The 18,504-nt window shown below is 28.5% G+C and overlaps 5 non-coding genes and 1 pseudogene across 5 annotated transcripts; 3 read left to right on the forward strand and 3 right to left on the reverse strand.

The window, feature by feature from the left end:
* Positions 1-3,140: 3,140 nt before the first annotated feature.
* On the reverse strand, positions 3,141-3,255 carry LOC124922893. The gene has a single exon (XR_007097943.1). It is a non-coding gene; the product is annotated as a U5 spliceosomal RNA (small nuclear RNA).
* Positions 3,256-4,098: 843 nt separating this feature from the next.
* LOC124922983 lies at positions 4,099-4,201 on the forward strand. The gene has a single exon (XR_007098026.1). It is a non-coding gene; the product is annotated as a U6 spliceosomal RNA (small nuclear RNA).
* A 448-nt stretch (positions 4,202-4,649) lies between these two features.
* Positions 4,650-4,765, reverse strand: LOC124922888. Its single transcript, XR_007097938.1, has one exon. It is a non-coding gene; the product is annotated as a U5 spliceosomal RNA (small nuclear RNA).
* Positions 4,766-7,864: 3,099 nt separating this feature from the next.
* On the forward strand, positions 7,865-8,597 carry LOC124912266 (annotated as a pseudogene).
* Positions 8,598-8,968: 371 nt separating this feature from the next.
* On the forward strand, positions 8,969-9,166 carry LOC124923154. The gene has a single exon (XR_007098165.1). It is a non-coding gene; the product is annotated as a U2 spliceosomal RNA (small nuclear RNA).
* A 1,279-nt stretch (positions 9,167-10,445) lies between these two features.
* TRNAG-GCC lies at positions 10,446-10,516 on the reverse strand. Its single transcript has one exon. It is a non-coding gene; the product is annotated as a tRNA-Gly (tRNA).
* Positions 10,517-18,504: the final 7,988 nt, after the last annotated feature.

Raw genomic sequence — 18,504 nt, forward strand, 5'->3', positions numbered from 1 at the left:
ATCAATATAAACGGCAGAATAATGAGAACATTACAGATTAAATTTAAACCCCAAACCCTAAACCCACCTGAATATATAATTGAAGAGACGGACAACGAACGATGATGAGAGTTGATCGATAATGTTGAATGAAGTTGGAACGAAGTTGGGACAAAGTTGGATGATGATGAGAGTTGTAAATACAAAGATGAAGTTGGAGATTCGTGAATAGAAAGTGAGAGAGTCGAGAGTCGGGAAATGAAAAGTTTTTTTTAAATGAGGGGATAAATATGGTATATATACGATAAAAATTCAAAATATCACTCTCTCACTTTCATCTAAATCGAGTCTTTGAACTCACGCGATTTAGATAAAGTGAGAGAGTGGTATTTCGAGTCTTTCCATTAACTCGAAATACCACACTCTCACTTTATCTAAATCGAGTGAGTTCAAAGACTCGATTTAGATGAAAGTGAGAGTGGTATTTCGAGTAATTGAGCGGTAAAGTGGGCGTGCGAGGGCAATACAGACATATTGCAGGACAAAAAAGCCCTTTTTGTAAACTATATCCAGCGGGGTCCTTTTTTGAATTTACGCCATTTAGGGTCATCTCATCAAATTTCCCTAGAAATTAGGGATAACAAAAATAATAACACTATTCTAATTGTATTTCCACCTATTGCTTCATCATAGATTAGTTGACCTATGTTTATTTCTTCTTTCTAAATTTAGATAAATTGGATACCATAACTCACTTTGTATTGAAAAATATCCATCCAAATATGATTACCAAACAATTCAAATTAGATCAAATGGTTAAATTTCGGTAATAAAGAGTTAATTCAAATTCAGAGGCCATGGTGGCGCTGGTGGTAATTAGTGGTTGGTTGGACTTTCTATCTGATGGTTGGTTGTTTATATCTCATGGATGGTTGGTTGGTCTTTCAATCTAATGGTCGGTTATTTTTATCTCATGGTTAGTCTTTCTATCTAATGGTAATCGGTTGTATAATAAGACTATCTATCTTATGTGGTGTTTCTAATTAATATGATATCTTTGTCAGGTTTTTGGTAAAAAAAAATGATGTTTCTGGAATTGGGATTACTAAAGACAATGGATGCATGATCATGATCGTAGTTTGATGTTTCATCAACATATTTTGTCAAGGTGAAACTTTATTTCTGATACGTTTTATTTTAAGGGGAGAAGTAAAAATAATTATACAGTTTAATAAAAATATTCATTCCATTGCTTAACGAATAAGTGGAAAAATTCGTTTCTCCCCTTCTCTTTAACAAATTTTCTTTTATTATACTTATTATTCAATATATAAGATAACTAGTGATTATTTAAATGAATAAATCATTCAATCATAATTTCTATATAAGAGATAAGAATGTTTATTTGTATAAATCATTCTTTACATAAGCTCTACATATGAAATTAAAATATATATTCCAACATGTTATTTATATAAAAAAAATTAAAATATATAATCAAATAACTATTCATCATCCTATCACATGATTTCTTCAAAAGAAATTAATATTTAGTCAAATAAATATTCACAATAACCCTTACACAAGCATTTACGGTTGCACATTTATATCTGATAATGTTGGCACATATGTCGCATCGTTTTTCAAATTAAAATTTTTCCTTTTAAAAAAAAAAAATTTAAAAATTTATAAATTAAAGAAGGTATTATTATTGAAATCAAGAACCAAGTAAGCCCTCCTCTAATAATGCGCATAATAACGAGTCTTCTTTGTGTCTTTTCAAATCCAAACTACAACCCTTCAACTTTAAGCTTGAGTATTTCTACTACCATTATAATCTTTTGTATTTATGAGAATAACTTATTATTATTTTATGACTCAACTCTGTCAACAAATAATTATATATCACATTTTTATTATTTATTAACGTTTAATTAATTTAAGAATGTATATATTGATAATTAATTATTTTAAAACTAAAACTATATTTTTCATGTATAATTAATTTTAGATAAGACCATTAATTAACTTTATTAATCGCCACAAATTATCTTCGAATCACAAACGATTTTGAATAGGCTTCATCCTTGAGGCAACATTCATCATCTCCTTTGTAATATCACAACTCATATTTCTAAAAAATAAACACAAATTTTTTCAACAGCGCAAGCTACAATATAGCTTAGCACATTGAAACTCTTTTAAGATTGTTTGTATTCTTATCTTTAAATAAAAGAGAATATATAAATATAATGTTACAATAAAAAAATGAACTATCATATACAGAAAATGAAATAACCAATTTAGATGGATTGATCCGAGGCATTTGTTAGACACATTTCCCTTAAAACAGTTTAATGGTCTACCGTTTGTGCTAGAACTCATTATAGATGGATGTCTACTATAATACAACAAATCTAGTAGTGATTCTATACTGGAATCACTACTAGATACCATTATAACTTATTATCAAACTTGAGCAATGTAAATGAACTATCACCGGCTTTCAACGGAAAATGTTGAGAGAAAAACTCGAAAAATGCTTCAACATTCAGCTTTAGTATTTCTACTACCGTTACAACCTTTTGTTTTCATGAGAATAACTTATTATTCTTTTATGACTCAACTCTGGCAACAAATAAATATGTATACATTTAAAAATGATAATTTAACATTATAATCAAAAGGTTATATATAAGACAATCTATATATATCTATACAACATATTATCTCTCCTTAGTTATCAATTATATATTACATTCTTATTAATTATTAACGTTTAATTAATTTAAGAATGAATATATTTATAATTAATTATTATAAAACTGAAACTATATTTATATTTTTTTCTCAAACTAACTAGTTATTAAGATGGGAAAATAAAATAAATGTTGTGGCTTCTAGTTTGTAGGGCCTTGTCATGCATAGAACAATTAGGATGTAAGAATTTGTTTTTGAAGAGAATTAATTACGATGTAAAAAATTAATCTGCGCATCTAAATGAAAATAATTTTCAAAGGGAGAGTATGCGAAATAAAGAGTGAAATATTTTTATTTATTACAAATTTTTGTAAAGTATAATTCAAATAATAGATTAATAAATAATATGAATTAAATTTTCGTAGATAAGAAAAATTCAAAGTTTAAACTCAATTGTACAGTGCCTCCGATTAGAGAACCCAATAAAAATAGGCGTATGCCACGTATTGCAAAGAACACACAGTATTCTTTAGTAAAAGGCGAAAGAATAGTTCGTTTTGTGTTCGATGCTTGGCTTCGTAATTTTCTCTAATCACCAACTCCCCTCTTATAATAATATAGGATCCCTATTTTCACTTCATATAACAATGTGGGACAACACACTTTTTTGTCATTATTGTGCCTAATTATTTTTTTTTTCTTTTATTTAAAGAATTTGATACTTTTAAGTATATTATTTTATGAAACTTATATATATAAATGTTAATAACAAACTATTATAATGATTTTAACTCCAATAAAAAAAGTTTTATTTTAAATATTTGATTTTAACTAAAAACGCTTTAATTTGGATTGAAGTTATTATTATGAGGGTGGTTATAACTCGTACTTTCAAACAAGATATATGACTCTTATTTGATATTTAATAAGCTTACGTTATAGTCATTATGACGAATGTTACTTATATTAATAGAGGCATCGACACCTTCAAGGGCGGGTCTATGTACAGCCCGGGTAACTCGAAATAGTTTGCATGCGAATGACAATAACGACGGGGAGAAATACATTCGTTATTGAGTTCGACAGTCGGTGCCTTATCATTCTGGCCGAGTAGGTTTTATGGATAAACTTAGTCCGACTAGATTTTAAATCCTAGCTCCGCCTTTGGACACCTTATCAATATTACATAAGGGGTAGCTCCCCATTCTTTTTCTCTCATAAAATCAATATTTCCTCAAAAAAAAACACTATAAATCGAGGATCCTCATTCTCTATATAGAAACATGCGTTTCTTGAAAAGCACTCTAAAAGTCGATCACAAAAATAGCAGCAGTCCATTCATTTTCTAAATTTGATCCCACATCGATCCCCTAACTCAAGAATGAAGTATTTTTAAGAAGGAGAGTGAGAGAAACTTATGTCCCTTCGGGGACATCCGATAAAATTGGAACGATACAGAGAAGATTAGCATGGCCCCTGCGCAAGGATGACACGCACAAATCGAGAAATGGTCCAAATTTTTTTGTACCCTTTTTTCTTTCTTTTCGTACGCCGGCGACTAGAGGGAAAATTATGTAGGTTTTTGTTGTGTACTTTAGCAGTTTGCACACAATGACATTTGTTGATTTTTTTTATCAAACTAACTAGTTATTAAGATGGAAAAAATAAAATACATGTTGTGGCTTCTAGTTTGTAGGGCCTTCGTCCCTTTTTGATTTCCTCTCTAACTAAATGATTGAGTCTTCCCGAGAGCGGGAGGAAGAGAAGATAGTAAAAAATTAATCTGCGCATCTAAACGAAAATAGTTTTTAAGGATTACAATTCAAAGGGAGAGTATGCGAAATAAGGAGTGAAATATTTTTATTTATTACAAATTTTTGTAAAGTACAATTCAAATAATAGATTAATAAATAATATGAATTAAATTTTCGTAGATAAGAAAAGTTCAAAGTTTAAACTCAATTGTACGGTGCCTCCGATTAGAAGACCCAACAAAAATAGGCGTATGCCACGTATTGCAAAGAACACACGGTATTCTTTAGTAAAAGGCGAAAGAATAGTTCGCTTTGTGTTCGGTGCTTGGCTTCGTAATTTCTTGTAATCACCAACTCCACTCTTATAATAATATCGGATCCCTATTTTCACTTCATCTAACAATGTGGGACAACACACTTTTTTGTCATTGTTGTGCCTAATTGTTTTTTCTTCTTTTATTTAAAGAATAGAATAATTCAATAATATTTTCAAGAATTTGATACTTTTAAGTATATTATTTTATGAAACTTATATATATAAATGTTAATAACAAACTATTACAATGATTTTAACTCTAATAAAAAAAGTTTTATTTTAAATATTTGATTTTAACTAAAAACGCTTTAATTTGGATTGAAGTTATTATTATGAGGGTGGTTATAACTCGTACTTTCAAACAAGATATATGACTCTTATTTGATATTTAATAAGCCTACGTTATAGTCATTATGACGAATGTTACTTATATTAATAGAGGCATCGAAACCTTCAAGGGCGGGTCTATGTACAGCCCGGGTAACTCGAAATTGTTTGCATTCGAATGACAATAACGACGGGGGAGAAATACCCTAAAGTTTATAATAATCATTCAAGCTAGCAATAAGATTACACTATTGTGGATTTGCATATTCGGCCCAGTGGAAGATTGTTGGATTATTTTATAATTAATTCAATAATTATTGGGCATTTAGTGCAATATTTATAGTGTTGGGCAATTATGTAATTAAACTAAAGTGATCAAATATGGTATTAAGGAGGTTTATGGGGCACGTAGGTTATGGAATAAATTATTAGAGACAAAAAAATGGTTATTTAAATATCTATGAGGGACTGATTTATAAAAACCGAAATCTAATAAATATAGTTATGGTCCACAATCTATATAGTGCTACACTAGATCAAGCCCATTGGACTTAATACATGTCGATTGATATTAGTAGGGTTACAACATTTAGTAGGTAGGAGTAGGACATCTTTCTTGTCTCCCCATCGACATAGAGGATTAATAGAGTGAGAAATCCCAAAGTGAAATTAAGGGTTATGCTAGATTGGAAGATCTATCAACCGAAATTCATCCTAGGAACAATTAAGAATAATGTAAGCTAAATATATATATTCCGTTTCTAGTAATTGAATTGATTTATCATCTCAAATCCTTTGTTTAACATTTAATGGCTATTTAAAATTTATATAAAGTATTATTAGATTTGGTTTATAAAATATTAAATATGATGAATTAGTGGAGAGCACGCAACATCCCATGCATTAGTGGAGAGCACGATTTTTTCGTCAGAATTACTCAAATATTCTTTCTGTAACAATAGTAGAATATAGAATAAAGCCCTCGGTCAATGGTTGCTACGACCATCGACAGAGACAGTGAAAAACTCTCCAAGATTCTAAGCTTTGAAGCTCTAACACCATGTTAAATTTTTTAAGTGAAATATGTAAACTGGAAATTGTATTATTGAAGTTATTATCCAAACAATTACATTTCCTTGATATATATAAGAGTTTTAAAATTAACTAAAGAATACCGTGTGTTCTTTGCAATACGTGGCATACGCCTATTTTTTTTGGGTCCTCTAAACGGAGCCACCCTACAATTGAGTTTAAACTTTGAATTTGTCTTATCTATGAAATTTTAATTCATATTTTTTTTATTAATGTATTATTTGAATTATACTTAATTTTTTTTAATAAATAAAAGTATTTCACTCTTTGTTTGGCATATTCCCTTTGAATTGTAATCCTTCAAAATTATATTCGTTTAGAGAACTGCGCAGATTAATTTTTTACATCATAGTTAATTCTCTTCAAAAATCATTTAGTTAGAGGAGCGAATAAAATGTCTTTTTGTTCGTGTAAACAATTACATATTTTTCATAGAAATGTTTTATTTTTCGACATATGTCAAAATATAGATGATAAAGTTTAATCTATCGATCAAAACTTTCTTTGAAGATTTAAAAACGTAGATTGCACTTTCAAGTGTAAAATATTCTCTTGTAGACGTAAAGTATTTCATTTAATAATATCAATATATTATTTGATAACAACATTATATTTTGTGTAGTGCAATTCACATCCTTAGTATTTAATCATTTTTATTGTAATTTTCAATGTATTCATTTTATTATCTCAATTAAATTTAAAAGGTTTTTAATCTCTTAAAGAGGACGAGTTGAAAATAGACATTTGGTGATCTAATTCATGTATTTTCATGATATGCATCCATAATTTATCTATGCCATTTAGCTATGTTGGTAATGTGACCATGGAAGGTTTAGTTACGATGATGCTAACTAAAGTCGCTATGATCCTTTATTAATATAGTTAATGGACCAGATTGTAAGGGATACCCTAAAGTTTATAATAATCATTCAAGCTAGCAATAAGATTACACTATTTTTGGATTTGCATATTCGGCCCATTGGGAGATTGTTGGATTATTTTATAATTAATTCAATAATTATTGGGCATTTAGTGCAATATTTATAGTGTTGGGCTATTATGTAATAAACCTAAACTAAAGTGATCAAATATGGTATTAAGGAGGTTTATGGGGTACGTAGGTTATGGAATAAATTTGTAGAGACAAAAAAAATGGTTATTTAAATATCTATGAGGGACTGATTTATAAAAACCGAAATCTAATAAATATAGTTATGGTCCACAATCTACATAGTGCTACACTAGATCAAGCCCATTGGACTTAATACATGTCGATTGATATTAGTAGGGTTACAACATTTAGTAGGTAGGAGTAGGACATCTTTCTTGTCTCCCCATCGACATAGAGGATTAATAGAGTGAGAAATCCCAAAGTGAAATTAAGGGTTGTGCTAGATTGGAAGATCCATCAACCGAAATTCATCCCAGGAACAATTAAGAATAATGTAAGCTAAATATATATATTCCGTTTCTAGTAATTGAATTGATTTATCATCTCAAATCCCTTGTTTAACATTTAACGGCTATTTAAAATTTATATAAAGTATTATTTGGTTTATAAAATATAAACTATGATAGTTTAGTGAATAGCACGCAACATCTCATTCATTAGTAGAGAGCATGATTTTTATTTTATAATGTAGGGAACTAACATAGTTCTACAGGGTCACGAACACGGTTTTTGTAGTAATAACTAATGACTATGGTCTCCGGATTAGTGGAGTTAGCTCATAGGTCATCTCCCCATCTTCCATTAGCTTAAGTCAAGTATTCCACTTTGATTTATATTCCAATCTCTTTACTTTAATCTACCAATAACAAATCAATCTTTTCCCATTTTCTTCTTCATCAGCTGATCACTCATTTGATAAAGAAAAAAATTGGTGTTGTGAAGATCAACCAGGAATTCAAGACTCAAGTTACACCAGAGAGATTATTCAAGGCCTTGATCCTTGACTCTCACAACCTCAGTCCCAAGCCTAGCCTCCATAAAGAGCATCGAATTCCTTGAAGGGGATGGTGAAGTCGGAAGCATCAAGCAGATACAAGTGAAAGTTAATTACCAATCAATGATTATAAGAAGATAACCAAAATCATTTTTCTTATTAATTGATATAATTTTTACAGACAGACCAATTAAATATGTGAAAATATAGGATAGATGCATTGGACAAGGAAAAACTCATGTGCAAATACACTTTAATTGAAGGGGATACCTTATGGACAAGCTCGAGTCCCCATCATTTACGAGGTGAAGTTTGAGCCACACGGTTACACAGGGAGTGTTTGTATGATCACGAGCAAGTACAACACCAAATAGTGCGTGAAGATCAGCGAAGATGATATCGAGCTTGGGAAGGATAGGGCGGTCGGATTGTGTGAAGTCGTTAAAGCTTATTTTTTTGGCACATCCTCAAACCTACACTTGAATGTTTTGTCCCCTTTTATTTATTTGTATTTTATAATTTTCATTTTCTTTATTTGAGTGTAGTTTAAATTAGAGTTATGTGATCATTATCTAGTTTGGTTAATATTGTTTTTTTAGGATATTTGAATTATTTGAGAAGTTTTGAAATTAATAAATGCAATAGATAAAATAAGATCATGATAAAAGCATTTTATTTTATTATCCAAATTATAAAAGCATAAATAAGCAAGCAAGCAGATTCTGTTGCATTTTATTTTGCCTTGTTTCCACATGCTCACATAAGATTGTATAAATACGTCCCACATTGGAACTTCAAACTTGGGAAAGAATATGAAACTAGTATAAAATGGATAGTCCAGGTCTGAAATAATCATACCTTTCTCGGCCTTTTGGCTAAGATCAAGTGTAGTATCTGTTCTTATCAGTTTAATATCTGATACGTGGGCCATCGGCTCACACGATATTAAATTAATTTTTTTAGGGGGAGTGGCCCATTACAGTAGCTTGCTATTGGGGCTGTTCAAGCGTCGCCTAAGCGTTGCACTTCTGCTCGGGCCTGGCGCATCCCACCAATGTGTAGTCCAAATTTTGATATCCTGTTTAGGACATGTATACTATTTATTTAGTATTATTGCTTTATTTGTCTAGTGTTACTTACTGTACATCTAACCTAACAACTGAATAATGAAGAATTATTCTATAAATAACTTATGGACAATAAACCAATGAATTAAAACACAACTTTCTACTTAAACCAAACTGTAATGTGTGAATGTATTACGGATAAATGTAAGTGGAGACATACATTTGTGATTTCTAGTTACTACGGTCTTCTTATCAAGTTTATTTTATATATTTTCAATTTCAAATATTTAGAAGATTATTAGATATTGAGTTATGTTGATTATTTGAAATTGGATAAAAGAAGTATATATAGGTAAAAAAATAAATATAACCAAAAGGCAATAACAACACAAATTATAACACAAGGAGAGGGTGGTCCTAGGAAACTATGTTATTTTAACACAAAAAATGGAAACCCTCATTTATCATCTTATATAGATGATGTATGGCAGACCCTGGTAAGCCAATGGAAAAAAGAAAGAAAGAAGAAGGCAATAACAATACAACTTATAACATAAGGAGATGGTGGTCCTAGGAAAGTATATCACAATTTAACACAAAAAATGGAAAACTCATTAGCCTCATTTAACATCTTATATAGATGATGTATGGAAGACCCTAGTAAGCCAATAGAAACAAGAAGAAAATAACAGTACAACTTATTGGAATTTGGATGCACCACGGTTATCTTTAGTGAAAATGAAAGGATGGAATTAATTGAGTAATCAGAAGAGACTGGTCTCCTCTTTGAGTTAGTTAGCAAACTTAGCTGAACATATTTTTGGAATGAATTGGTAAAGGTAAGTCTTTTCATATAGTTTATATTTGTATCCAACATATATACTTGGGCTTAATTCTTATGTAGGAACAGGTTGGGAAATGTCCCTTGGCTTCTATATATGCAAACTACACCTGATCTTAATTTGAATAATATGTCAAAACATGAAGCAGAACCTAATGGCTTAATCTGGTATGTATTGCAAATGCTACCGTTGTATCTTCATCATCTTAAAACATAAACCAAACTGTCTGTCATGTGTGGATGGATTAATTAATGTAAATTAGAGACAATTATTTGGCTTATTTTTACATTTTTCAAGTTTAAAAAATAAAAGATATGGGAAGAACTCTGAAAGCCCATTTTATCATCTTAAGAAGATGGTGTATGGCAGACCCTAGTAAGCCAGAAGAAGGCAATTTCATCATTGTCACCCATATATATAAATGCACCAGCCGGGAATTGAACCCGGGTCTGTACCGTGGCAGGGTACTATTCTACCACTAGACCACTGGTGCTTGTTCTGAAGAGCAATATATTTATTAATATTCTTTAAGTTTCTATTTACTAATCCGATCAATTTTCTCCCTCGTCTTTCAATCATCATCCACTTCTTATTTCCTAAAATATTGGTTGTATTTCATTTTCACCGTCCTCCTCGAGAGAAGACTAAACTCTCCATTTAATTAGTCCTCAAATTCTCCAAGACTAATTAAAGAGAAAGGGAACCCCATGAACTCAGCCAATCCCTCTTCGCCCAAACTTTCATATCACTTTTCACATTCTCATATTTCAAAAACAATACTCTATCCGGTTGTTCCAAACTTGCTTTTTAGTAACCCCCAACATGATCCCAGTACAGCCCGTTCTTGGAAATCCCCTACCAAAAGAGCTCAACCGCTCTCTCCAATGGAAATATCGTCGATTCTTAAGGTTACCTATATATGAAATGCCACATAAAAACACTGACATATTTTGTGTCACAGCTAGCATAGAATGACTTGGGGTTTTCTATAGAGATGATGAAATCTAATTACATGAATGAATGATAGACAAAAATGTTACTCTATATATAGGTGTTATATATTTATCTCTTTTAGATATATAATGAAAATACATTTGTCTCAATAAATGTTTAACTTATTTTACAAATAACTTATTACATTTGATTTATTCACTCAATTCTATCATTCCCTACTCAAGATAAACATCTTTAAGATCTCCAAAACAAAAGGTCCAGTTTTAGAAATACTAAAGCTGAAAGTTGAAGGTAGCATAGTTAGTTTAGATTTGAAGAGACAAAAAGAAGACTCATTATTATGCGCATTAATAGAGGAGGGCCTACTTGGTTCTTGATTTCAATAACAATACCTTCTTTGATTTGTTTTAAAGAGAAAAATATTAATTAATTTGAGAAAAGATGCGACATATGTGCCAACATTATCACATGCAAATGTGCAACCGTTGCAAACGAATGTGCAAGCCACATTGTGATTTCTTTTGTAGAAATCGTGTGACATGATGAATATTTATTTGATTAAATATTAATTTCTTTTGTAGAAAAATCATGTGGCATGATGATGAATATTTATTTGATTATATATTCTAATTTCTTTTATATAAAGAACATGTTGGAATAAATATTTTAATTTTTTATGTAGAGGTTAGGTAAAGAATGATTTATATAAATAAATGTTCTTATCACTTATATATAAATTATTTATGAATGATTTATTTATTTCAATATTCACAATAATAAGTATAACAAAAGGAAATTTGTTAAAGAATTGTGTGATTAGAAAATCATTAATTTATTTCATACATATGTGTGTGATTTAAAAAGATACCAACACCAATGTGGGGCAAATATTTTTTTATTAATAAAATACAAAAATTATTGTGCATATTATGATGCATTAAAAAATAATAATATATTGTTAGAGAAATATGTTCTCTACAAATGACAAAGTTGCGCAACTTTACAAAAAAAAAAAAAATAACAAGAAAGCATTTTGTTTATATTTTAAGAGTTGATGCTCAAATTAATATTTCAAATTTCAAGATTTTGAAATAAAAAACGTGTCATTTCTTTGACATTACTTTCATAAATATTTGAAAAACCAATGTCATCAAAATAATTTTATGAAATAGATGAAAAAGAAAGTTTATAAAGTATTTGTATTACTTATAACAAACTTTATAATAATGATATGAAAATTTGATCATATTTTGATTAAAAGTGAATGTGACAAATATATATATCATGAAGATAATGAAAATTATTTATTACGTGTCTTTTGTACGATATTTTTATCATTGTAAATTACGATAAAAATAATTAAACACACTAAGGATGTGAATTGCACTACACGAAATATCTTGTTGTTATCAAATAATGTATTGTTATTATTAAATGAAAGACTTTATGTCTACAAGTGAATATTTTTACATTTAAAAGTGCAATCTATCTATGATCGATAGATTAAACGTTATAATCTATATTTTTGACATATTTCGAAAAATAAAATATTTTTATGAAAAATATGTAATTGTTTACACGAAGAATAATAGTTCAAAGACGTTTTGTCTACTAGTTGGCCAAGTAAACGATATTTTCTTTAAAAAATATATTTAAATGGTAAGCATGTTCGAATGACTATAGTTTTATTAGAAGATGTACAAGATTACCTCAAGTGTACTAATGAAAAATTCTAATTATTATGATAGTAATATGAAATTTGACAAGCTTAGAGTCAATGAAAAGTCTAGACATACATGTCTTAGACATAATGTTATTAGACTATACTCTCTAATTGAGTTATCAAGTTTGACTATATAAATCAAAGATAACATTGTGGATCCACTAACCAAATTATTGAATGGAAAGTTAGTTTGAATGTTTTTTAAGAGATGGGACTACTATAAGTTGGTACGAAGGAAAACATAACCTATGCACACTAGAGTTCACAATTACTAGGTTTAATAGGACAACCTAATTGTACTAACTTGTAAGATTATTATTGGGATTAATCATTAATAAATAATATATATTTGAACGAGGATAAACATTTCTCTTTTAATGATTCTTTGTGATAAAAAAGATCACCTATGTGAGGAAGAAATGGGGACGCTTCGAAGGAATTGTACGTTTCAATTCTAGACTCTCTCACAAAACTAGGCACGTGTTCCATGGACAAAAAACACAACCATGAGAGCTTAACATGTATCAGGAAGAATTTTATGTGAAAGTGTGTAATGTTTACACAAATGGAAGAATAGGTCAAGGACATCGAGTCTACTGATTGACAAATAAAGTTAAATACTTTCATAAGGGAATGTTCAAAGGTTACCCCTACCTATCATATGTAGGATTCAACTAATGAACTTTTCACCGGGTTAATATTTCAATTTCAATTAATGCGGGGGTTGTAATTTTTAAATTAATTCTATAAATTCCATTAATGAATGGAAATTAAAATGTGGGTAATAAAATCAAATCAATTTCACATTAAAATTTAAACGTGAATTAAATGGTGAAATTTGATCCAAATGTATAATTTGAAGTAATTAATTTAAAATAACTGATTTAAATACCTTGATGACCAATTAAAAAAATGTTATTAATTTCTAGTGTAACTTATATGAGTTTATTATTATCAATTGTTTTGATAATTTAATATTATTATTAACAATTGAAAAACCTCATGTAACGTGAGTAATGTAAAATAGATATCTTAATTAATTTTGGCAAACATTTATTCATAATTATAAAGATATATTGAGACAAATGAAGAAACAATCAATGTCAGTCGTTGAATCAATTGAAAATTCTAGTTAACAGTTTATTATTTCAACAATATAAATAGTGGTTGAGTGTAATAATCAATACATTTTTAAAATTGCTAGATATTTCATGTTCCAAGCACAAATGCCATTAAATATTTGTCCCTTTTCAATATTAATTTTACTTATTCATTAATAGACTTCTCTCACATCCTTTAAATTGTGGTAGTCTTTTTTACGGATTATACAAACAAAAACTTTATTATTCTAATTTTAAAATATTTGGTTTCCTTTAATATATTAAGAATAACACATCTCATAAAATTAAATATTAAAATAAATCAACAAAATGTGTTTTTATTGGTTTTTAGTCAAAAGGGTTTTAGGGTTTTTTATACTTCAACTATTATTATGGTCTCAAGAGACATAGAGGATTCATAGAGTGAAAACTCCCAAAATGAAGTAAAGGGTTGTGCTAGATTATAATATCCATCAACCCAAATTTATCCCAAGAACAATGGAAGCTAAAGGTATGTTCCGCTTCTAGTAATTGAATTGATCTATCATCTCAAATCCCTTGTTTATCATTAGATGACTATTTAAAGTTTATATAAAGTATTATTAGATTTGGTTTATAAAATATAAACTATGATAGTTTAGTGAATAGCACGCAACATCTCATTCATTAGTAGAGAGCACGATTTTTTTGTCAAAATTACTCTCAAATCTTTTTTCTCTAACAATAATAGAATATAGAATAAAGCCTCCGTCAATGTTTGCTATCATCATCAACAGAGGTAGTGAAAAACTCTCCAAGATTCTTAACTTTGAAGCTCTAATACCATGTTAAATTCTTTAAGTGAAATATGTAAACTGGAAATTGTAATATTAAAGTTATTATCCAAACAATTACATCTCCTTAATATAAGAGTTTTAAAACTAACTAATATGTATTAAAACTAATTAGTAGTTTTTATCTAACTAATTAATAATTTATTAAATTGTATAATTATTTTACATCTCCCCTCAAGGAGAAACATAGTAGAAACAATGTTTCACCTTGACAAAACAAGTGGATGAAAATAAAGTTACGATCATGCGGTCATTGCCTTCAGCAAACCAATTCAGTAAACTATATTTTTTTTTACCAAAAACCCCGACAAAGATATAATATTAATTAGAACACATCCCATTAGATAGAAAGTCATATTATACAACAGACGACCATTAGATAGTGTTGGAATTTAGACTATGTAGATTATTTCCATTATATGAATGGAAATGAGAATTCAAAAACAATTCTGAGAATGGGTGAGTCCCAAGAATAAAATCGAGTTAGTGGATTTGTCCACATTGGTAAAATAGCAAAATGTAGCATTTTCCCATTAATCCAAGTGGGGTTTAATTTATTTGCATAATGCATTTTATTGCATAAAAATAAATAATATATTTGGATTAAATATTAATTGAATGAGTCAGTTAAATGGGTATTAATATCAATGTGCAAATGAGAAATTTTCAATCAAATGCAATGATAAATGCATACGTTTGAAACCTTCCACATGCAATTGATGAGAATGCAATTGATTGCATTAATTGATTTTATTCCTACGTTAAAAAAATTAGTCATTATGTTGATTGGCTAATTTATCTTTATATATCTCAATTGATAATACGTTGTTAAGGAGAGATATAACAATTACGGAATTACATAGTTTATATTTTTCAATCACCCTAAATGAATTTTAATTGGTTTTATTTTCAACATCACAAGAAGCTAGCTACTTCTTAGTTTTTCAGAAAAAAACCTTCCATTGATCATTTTAATTGTGGCTTCACACAATTCTGCTTTGATCCCGGTGATAGTTCAGGTACGTTGGTCAAGTTCGTTGTGTAGTGATTCTGGTGCTGAATCACTACTAGATTCGTTGTACCCTGGGAGACAGCCATCTACGATAAGCTCCAGCACAAACGGGAGACGATAGAACTGTTTTAAGGGAAATGTGTCTAACACATGCCTCGAATCAACATTTTATTTGGTGATTTCGTTCTTTGTAATATTGTATTTATTTAATTTGTTTATAACATCATTTATATATATATTTCTGTTATTTTTTAAGACAAGAACACTAACAATCTTAAAACAGTTCTTTTGTGCTAAGCTATTTAATAGCTTGCGCCATCGAATATTTTTTTTGTCTTTGATGTTTCAGAAATACGAGTCGTGGTGTTGCGAAAGAGATAATGCTCATTTCGGAAAAATGGAAATGATTCATCTTAAGAAAAAAAAACAACAAATAAAGATAAGTCTTTATTATATATAAATATGTTGATTATTAGCACATATGTTCTTATGTTGTTAAAACTTAATTTTATAAGCTAATATATTTTGATATAAAATTTTTTCTTAAAGAACTTTAATATGTATATTCATTATATAAATATTATATATAAAATAAATTAGAACATAATTAATTTAATTTGTTCTAGTTTTATTTTGAAGATTTGTTTGGTTATTAAAGTTATTAATAATAATGAATAAAAATAAGAAAGTAACTAATATGTTAGCTTTCAATTTTTATAAAATTTATGGTGTTAAAATTAATTATAATTGAAACATATGGTTTCAGTTTTAAAATAATTAATTATAATATATACCTTCTTTTTAATTAAGCAATATAATTAATAAGAATATGGTATGAAGATTTAATAAACAAAGAGAGATGATATCTTTATTTATACATTGTTTTATATATTACATTTTATTATGGTAATAAATTATCGTTTTAAATGTGCATATATTCATTTGTTGACAGAGTCTAGTCAAATATGAAGTATAAGTTGTCTCTAGAAAGAAGACAAAAGGTCATAAAAGCGGTACAATAATGAAATGGCGCATTGGCGCAGTGGTTTGAAGTTCAGACGCGCAAGGAGGTGAAAGGTCGCATTGGCGCATTGGTTTGAAGTTTAGACGCGCAAGGAGGTGAAAGGTCCCTAGTTCGAATCTCTTTTAGCCAATGATTTCTTTCGTAGAAATCTAGTCACTTATGGTTTCTTTCGTAGAAATCTGATGTGTTAAAAAATGACACTAGTCATTTATGACGAAACCATTCAAATTTCTTCTATAGAAATTATTAGATGAATGTGTTAAAAAATGACACTAGTCATTTATGGTGGAATCATTCGAATTTCTTGTATAGAAATTATTATATGAATGGATAAGTCAATGATTTCTTGGTAGAAATCAGACTAGTTAAAATGACTTTAGTCATTGATGTTGAAACTATATTGAAATCATTCTAATTTCTTGTGTAGAAATAATATGAGATGAAGGATAGTCAATGATTTTTCTTAGTAAAAATCAGACTTGCTAAATTGACTCTAGTCATTGATGTTGAAATCACTGCAATTTCTTGGGTAAAAAAAAATTGTGAGATGAATGATATCTGATATATGATTTTAATCATGGATGTTGAAATCATTTTAACTTCTTCTATATAAATTATTAAATGTGAATTGACACACTTAACGATTCCTTAAGTGCTGGAGCCATTCTAATTTCTTGTGTAGAAATTATAGAAATTTAATTTGCCAAAATGATGTTGTTATTAATATTTTGAGGCATTTAAATTTCTTGAGATTAAATAAGTTATTTGTGTTAGAACTTATTATAATCATGCATTTAAAAAGACACGACTATGTTAGTCGAAATTGTCTTTGCAAAAATTGCCTCGGTGAGAACAATTTACCCAAAGTTATTTCTGAGCATGCATAGTCGTTTCACGTCGATTATTGTTCAGAATATGGCAATGTAAGTGTTTTAATTAAGATATAAAATATATTTATAATAATATTTTATTTGATTACGTTGTTAAATGATTATTTGTATATATATCATGCATATTAGTTAATAATATGATGATTCGTGTTCATTCGTAATATGTTTATATAGCCATTAGTATACATATATGAATAACGATCAATTATAAATGCATTTTGTTTTAATATAAAATTCTAATTTTTTTTTTTCATAAAACTATTTGTCTTTTGTATGCAAAAACTTTTATGAAAAGTTAAAGTCATATAATTAATTAAGAAACGGACGAATTGATGACATGAATAATTATTTATAACAATTAGTTATTTATATTTGATTAAAGATAAATTGTCAATTAATGTATTTTAGAAAGATATTTGTTTAAAGATATATGAAGTAATTATAATATATATATGACATATTATTTGATTATGTTATTCGATTATATATTTGATATACATGGTTCAATTTCATCATAAAGACTTGTTTATTTTGATGTTTTTGAAATCTAATAACTGCAAGAAAATTTGTGTTTCATTTGAGAAATAATGTGGCAAATGTGCCGATATTACGGGATGCAAACGTGCAACCGGAAATAAATGTTTAAGCGACTTCGGTCAAAGATGCTTGAAACATTATGATTTCTTTGGTAGAAATCATGTGATATGGTGAATATTTATTTGATTAAATATTCTAATTTCTTTTACAGAAATTAAGTGTTGAAATAAATATTTTAATTGATTAAATATTTTTAATTTCTTATGTAGAGATTATGTGAAGAATGATTTATATATGAATAAACATTCTAATCTCTTGTATAGAAATTATATTTTATTCAATTAAATATTTATGATATAGTTATCTTATTCATTGTATGATGAGTATAACAAAAGAAATTTGTAAAAG

The sequence above is a fragment of the Impatiens glandulifera genome, chromosome 1 (assembly GCF_907164915.1).
Source record: "Impatiens glandulifera chromosome 1, dImpGla2.1, whole genome shotgun sequence".
NCBI lineage: Eukaryota > Viridiplantae > Streptophyta > Magnoliopsida > Ericales > Balsaminaceae > Impatiens > Impatiens glandulifera.